This window comes from Sparus aurata, chromosome 5, assembly GCF_900880675.1.
Source record: "Sparus aurata chromosome 5, fSpaAur1.1, whole genome shotgun sequence".
In the NCBI taxonomy this organism is placed as follows: domain Eukaryota; kingdom Metazoa; phylum Chordata; class Actinopteri; order Spariformes; family Sparidae; genus Sparus; species Sparus aurata.
This window is the reverse complement of record NC_044191.1, coordinates 8,205,452-8,211,451: the sequence shown is the minus strand read 5'-3', so window position 1 is coordinate 8,211,451 and position 6,000 is coordinate 8,205,452. Positions and strand designations below refer to the sequence as shown.

Here is a 6,000-nt window from a genome sequence, read left to right as displayed (position 1 = left end):
CCATAAGCACAGCATTGGTTCAACATGAAACTGAAAATTGAAATGTGAAGAAAAGTTTCAACATATCCTTATAAAATGAATTGTACAAGTTGAACATATCCAAGTTTTGCAGATTCATACAATGGCAACATTTATTGGCAAGTGGGTTAAAAAAAATAAAATAAATTACAAGCACGGTTATGTCATTTAAAGCATTTATTCCAACTTCCTCAACATGCAGAATGTCTTTTTACCCTTATTATCCATATTTCTAGTGACCAAAATCATGACATATTGAAGCTGCCGGCAGAATCAAAGATGATAAATACATTTATGCTCAAAGACAGAGAAAGATAGAAGGACTTGGTCTGTCCATGACCAATCTGGCAAATTTATCGTGGTCCATGGCCAACACTTTTATGTATGAAGCCTGTAAAAGTGCATCTTTGTCTGGACATACACCGGGAGTCGTTTTCATGCAAACAGATGAATTCCAAAAAAGAAATCGAGTTTTTTCTCTGAATTCAGAACTGCCAAGAATCCTACCTTTCAGATACATTCATCTTCTTCTTTGTCTTGTCTCCCACCGTCTGTTTATTCTGGCATTCATCAGTGCCATTACTGCCATGCCCGTCAGATCTCTTCGAGGGAAATGAAAAACAGCAGTCATTTTAAGGTGCAGGCTAAAGGTTAGTTCATGTAGTGGGAGTCTGGTGCATCATTTCTAGTGTGCTTCTCTCCCATGCTGGTGTATATTCTAGTGAACTGCGCTGTGCATACCAGAGCAAAAAGCTGAGCAAAAGCTCATAAAATGCCTCTGAATTTGGTATATGGGTTTGAAAAAGGTTATTGGTAAAGGATGGAGAATATAGAGAACTGCAGCAACTGTTCTGAGACTGACAGACACACTGGGAATTGATTTTAAAGGCTGTCACGATTAGTTCTTAAAACGAACGAAAAGTGAAAAAAAAACACAGAAAAAAGTGTCCTCAACTCTGCACACTGCACTTTTTACTCTTTGAAAATTATTTCCATGTGAGAAAGGCACATTTTCCATCTCAAATGCCTCATTAGATTAGATCCATCCCTGCGAGTAAATGAAGAGCAATTAGCTCTGTTAAATCCTCCAAAAGGCCACAGTGGCAATAAAAAGGAATGATTGTACAGGTGGCAAACATTGTCTCGTCTCCGGGAGAGGAATGCATTTTTGCTAATGTTGGTGGTGTTGGTCCAGAGGTTACATGGGTAGCTTGTGGTGATTTCTTTTTTTCCTTTTTTTTTTTTTTTAGCTTTTTGTAGTTCCTTGGAGGTGATGAATGGCAATGGGTATAGTGCCAGTAGCGATGTCTCTAGAAGTAGCTTATTCTGTGCTGCCAAGCATGATTTATGACAAGAAAGGGAGGGGGGAATCTCTGACTTCACCATTTGCCCTCCTGCACTTTTCCATATCGTCCAAGAGGAGTTCGAGAGTATTGGATTGACACAAGCAACTGCACACATCTGGTTTGAAGATACAGCCCGGCCTTTTTCAAGCCAACAACCATTTGAAGGAAATAGGTGGAAATGGAAAAATGGAAATACGATGTGGCAAAGGAGGGAATAGTATCCACAATAAAGATTATTATTGCTTTTTTAAAGGTCCCACATAGTTGGATTTGTTGTCAGGACTTCTCTAACTCGAGAAGAATAATGTGCTTGTGAGCTTTTTCGAGTAAATGTAGATTATGGAGGGGATATATCTTTTACGCTTATGTTCTCACATACAGAAATATTGGTTGCTGACTTGTGATTCAAACAACACTGCTGAGTGCACGTTTTCTGTCGGGTGTGTCAGTTGAAATATTACTGCGACCTGACTGACCGGAAGATTTAAGTTTCTCAGAGGGAAATCACGTCAAATTGTGATGCATTTATGGTAGCAGCTAATCTAAATCAGCACTATTTTCCCTTTTTAAAAAGAAAAGCAGTGACATCAACTTTGACTTTTGTTGTAATATATTCATTGTAAGAATGTTAATGCACAAAATGCATTTCCACAATGATTTTTTTCAGCTCTCCCTTTCGCTTTCTCCCTCTAAAATAGTCTCCTTAGCGATAGGTACTTAGACCAAATGACTTAATCAATTAACCAAGAAAGCAATCAATCAAATTAAAAACAACCTTTTTTTTGTTTGGTATAGAATTGCTCAGAAAAGATTACATTTCCATAAGTATTATTCATATCATTACTTTTCATGAATGTTTAGGGTTTTGTATTACAAACAGGCATTTTAGTAACTGCAAACAGGACACATTTAGTCATCTTCTGAGTGGAGCGGGAGAAGTCGCACATTTTTACAGTTAGGTCTCTGCTGTCTCTAAGTACCAAAAAGTGCTCATTTTGTACATGTGCATGTATGAACGGTTTGGATGAAGGCAGTGTTGTAGTGCTTGAGATCAGTCATTCAGATCCACGTCAAGATAGACTATGGTGTGCATGTTTATACACATCACTGTAGGCTGTGATTGCCATCACTAAATGTGGCATGTGAGTATAGGACTTGCGGCACTGGTCTAGTGTTTGTATTCATTTGCTCTCACCCTGCCTCTGTCTTCTTCAGTGTCTTGGTGTTGATACACTCTGGTCTTCATGACTTGGTCTGGGTTCACATCTTTACTAGCAACACTGAAATATATACAAATACATCCATCTGTAACAGAAGTACCATGGTGTATTTCCAGGAGGAAATGATTAAAGATAAAAGGTCAACTTTGTTTATACTTATAGTACTTTTTCCTGATAAAAGTCTAAGTAAGGGGTTCAATACGGACTTTTCTTTACAGTTAAGTATTTTTACATTAAAGTGTTTGCTATGTTTCTTTTCACTACTGGTAAATAAAAAAGGTTTCAAAACAAAACAAGACAAATGTTATGATAACCATTATTACAAAATGGTAAATGTATAGTTTGTGGTTTATTCCATGTTAATATCTGAAAAATGCAATTTGCGTTATAAACCATTTAAAAGGAAATTGTTTATTGTAAAGATGCAACTGTTGATTGATACTTTGTAAATAGTTCATACATACTGGGTTGTTCACCTATAAACAATTTTTGAATTAAAAATGTCATTATATTATTAATGTGCATTAATGATTTACTAAAGTTTAATTAACTATACATTTACCATTTATACATGATGGTTATTGTTAAGGGTTCACAAGGAAACTCTGCATTCTGGACATTTCTACCCAATGTTATCCTGATTTCCAGATTAATTTGACGCAAAAATTGATACGCGAGAGAGATGATTGAGATGTGAACCTTGGGTCAAGTGCTGCATAGAAACTCATAAAAAGCTGGTAAATACTATAAGCTGTGATGCCAAAGAGCATCTTATGTACCCCATAAACGCTGCACTTGAACAGATTTGTAGCATTAAAGGGGAATAACCTCAGGCCATTAGTCCACTCAAACAGGGGTTCAAAATTTACTTTGGTTTGTTTTTCTCCGAAACCATAAAGCTTAAACATCAAGTGACGTAGCTCCGAACAGTCCACTCTAATATACAGCAGCTATGATAAATTTAATGCTAATGATGCAACTTGAGTCTCAAGTAATTCTGGTGGAGCATTTTATTGTTCAGACATGCTTTTAAGGACCTCTGTCTTCCTAAATAATATTCATATAAAATCAATGCGGTTAAAATGTTCAAGGAGGATTTTAGCAGCATAAGGATGAATTAGACATTCAGAAACTCTATTAATTTCAGCAGTACGCGGCGTCATATTTAGATTTAATAGAAAGTTTTTAATGAAGCAGATTGGAAAAGGGATCCTTGCCTCCATTACTGGATGATGGATAACTGAGAAAGGTTAGCACCAACTCATTAACACTCTCTTAAATTACGAAAGTACTTGGCGCTTTTTTTTCCCCTCCACCTTTCATTTTTTCCCTTAAATGAGATAAAATAATATTGAGAGGATGAGCATTGAATCAAGTCCAACCATAATTAAATACACTGATGGGGTTAAAGTGTTCTCGAGTGCTGCTGCTGTTTGAAAATGTTGCGGTGAGTTAAGATCGTGTGAAGCACTTGTGTTTCAATCCACACGGCTGTCTGTGGGAGTGTGATGGATAAGTGCAGAGAACAGATTTGTGTGTTAGAAAATAGCTACACTTGTGTGTGTTGGTAACCCCAGTGAATGATGTCATCCTGAAAAAAAAAAAAAAAAAGGTTTTTGGATTTAGGCATTAACTATTAATTATTTTTAATGTTGAACTGAAATATATATGTATATATATATATATATATTTAATATATATATATATATATATATATATATATATATATATATATATATATATATATATATATATATATTTACTTTTTTTTTAAGTTTTCTTTTATTATTTTATTATTAAATGGTTGGATGGTTGGAAAAAACAAGCACCGTAAAAACCTAGTCCACCACTTGTGTTTTACATTTTCATGTATGTGTTAACTGTCTTTAACACTAATCAGCCCTCAGTAGCTACAGACACGGTTATATTTCACATTTCTTTTAAGGATGATAATATATTTTTAGTAAGTAAGACCGGCAGGAACTGTGGCCTTACATAAACCTCTTAATCAAATAATTTGAAAAAGAAGGGAATTAATAAAGTAAAACAAAGATTTACTCAAAAACCTTTACTCAGATTTAAACCAAAAACAGACCAGCACTAACATTAGCTGGAGTTGTATTGTTGGTGTGTTTGTAATGACGTAAGCTGCTGGTAATTGGTTTCATGTGCGTCTAATCAAGCCCTAGATGACTGAGTAGGTGCACCTGTGGTGTAACCTACATGTAAGGTGACCCAGAATGCAACCCTCACTCTGCATTAAGTAAAGTCCAACATGTTTCAAAATGTTTGCACTTTTGCACGTTATGCTATTTTGCGTGTTCTTTCACTGTCTTTATAGCCTTGTCGTTTATGAAATGGAGACATTTAAGACTAGTCTGAATCTTTTTTTGTTCTCTGTGTTCAGGTACTCCGTTGCGGCGTCAAAAAGCATTCAAACCAATAAATAACAGAGGCAACTATTCAGTGAGTTCTTTACAGCCAATCCCACCATTAGGTAGAATTGGACACGACCAGATGGTTATGGTTAAGTTTTAACAAAAAAACTCTGCATTCTGGACATTTCTACCAACTGTTATGCTGATTTCCAGATTAATTTGACACTGAGGATGATTTTCATAGGAGCACAGAAGAAGGGGTTAAAAGCAATGATGATAACTCAGGAGTAACACAGACGTTGCACTGCCCCGAGGCATCACAGTGAGGTTTGTCAACATCCACAGCTATTTTTGTGGTTAATGTTGTTTTTGTGTAACCATCTTTAGCTACTACAATCTATTATTATGATTGTTATTATTAAATCTATGATAATTAAACATTTTAAGTTAAAAAGTTTATTGTTCCGTTCCGTTCTGTTTTCTTTTTCCTGCTTATCCGTGAGGGTTGCGGGATGTTGCCGCTTTTTCCCCCCTAAGGGGTTGCGGGGCTTACTGGGGCCAAATCCAGTGACTCTATGGGCGTAGGCCAGGGTTCACCCTGGATGAGTCGCCAGCTCATCGCAGGACCCTTACTGATGGCAGTGGCTGCCTTCACACAAGGTGCCAACTGCACATCAGGAGCAACTTTGGGGTTCAGTATCTTGCTCAAGGATACTTCGACATGTAGCTCAGTCCCGCCCTGGGGAGCCGGGATTCGAACCAGTGATCTTCTGATCACCAGTCAACCAGCTCTACCCACTGAGCTACTGTAAAATATTCTGCCTCATATCTTTGTCACAAGGTTTGACTGCGAGAAGTTGGTGTATGTTAGCCGGTACATATCGTTGAGATTTTTTTACTCAGATGATCAGAAAACTTTGTATTTATTTTCTTCAGTTCCTGCAAATGACTGAAAAGCACATTAATGAGTTATTAATCAAGAAAACACTGCATATTGAGTCAGCAAATAGAGTCCCCTGCTCCAAATTCATATGATAT

At 36.6% G+C, this 6,000-nt stretch overlaps 1 long non-coding RNA gene across 1 annotated transcript in view; it reads right to left on the bottom strand.

The window, feature by feature from the left end:
* Positions 1 to 525: 525 nt before the first annotated feature.
* LOC115582025 (uncharacterized) overlaps positions 526 to 6,000 on the bottom strand; it is a 28,862-nt gene continuing 23,387 nt past the window's right edge. The window contains exon 3 of the long non-coding RNA XR_003984122.1: positions 526 to 620. This is a non-coding gene — a long non-coding RNA (uncharacterized LOC115582025). The remainder of the gene's footprint in view (positions 621 to 6,000) is intronic.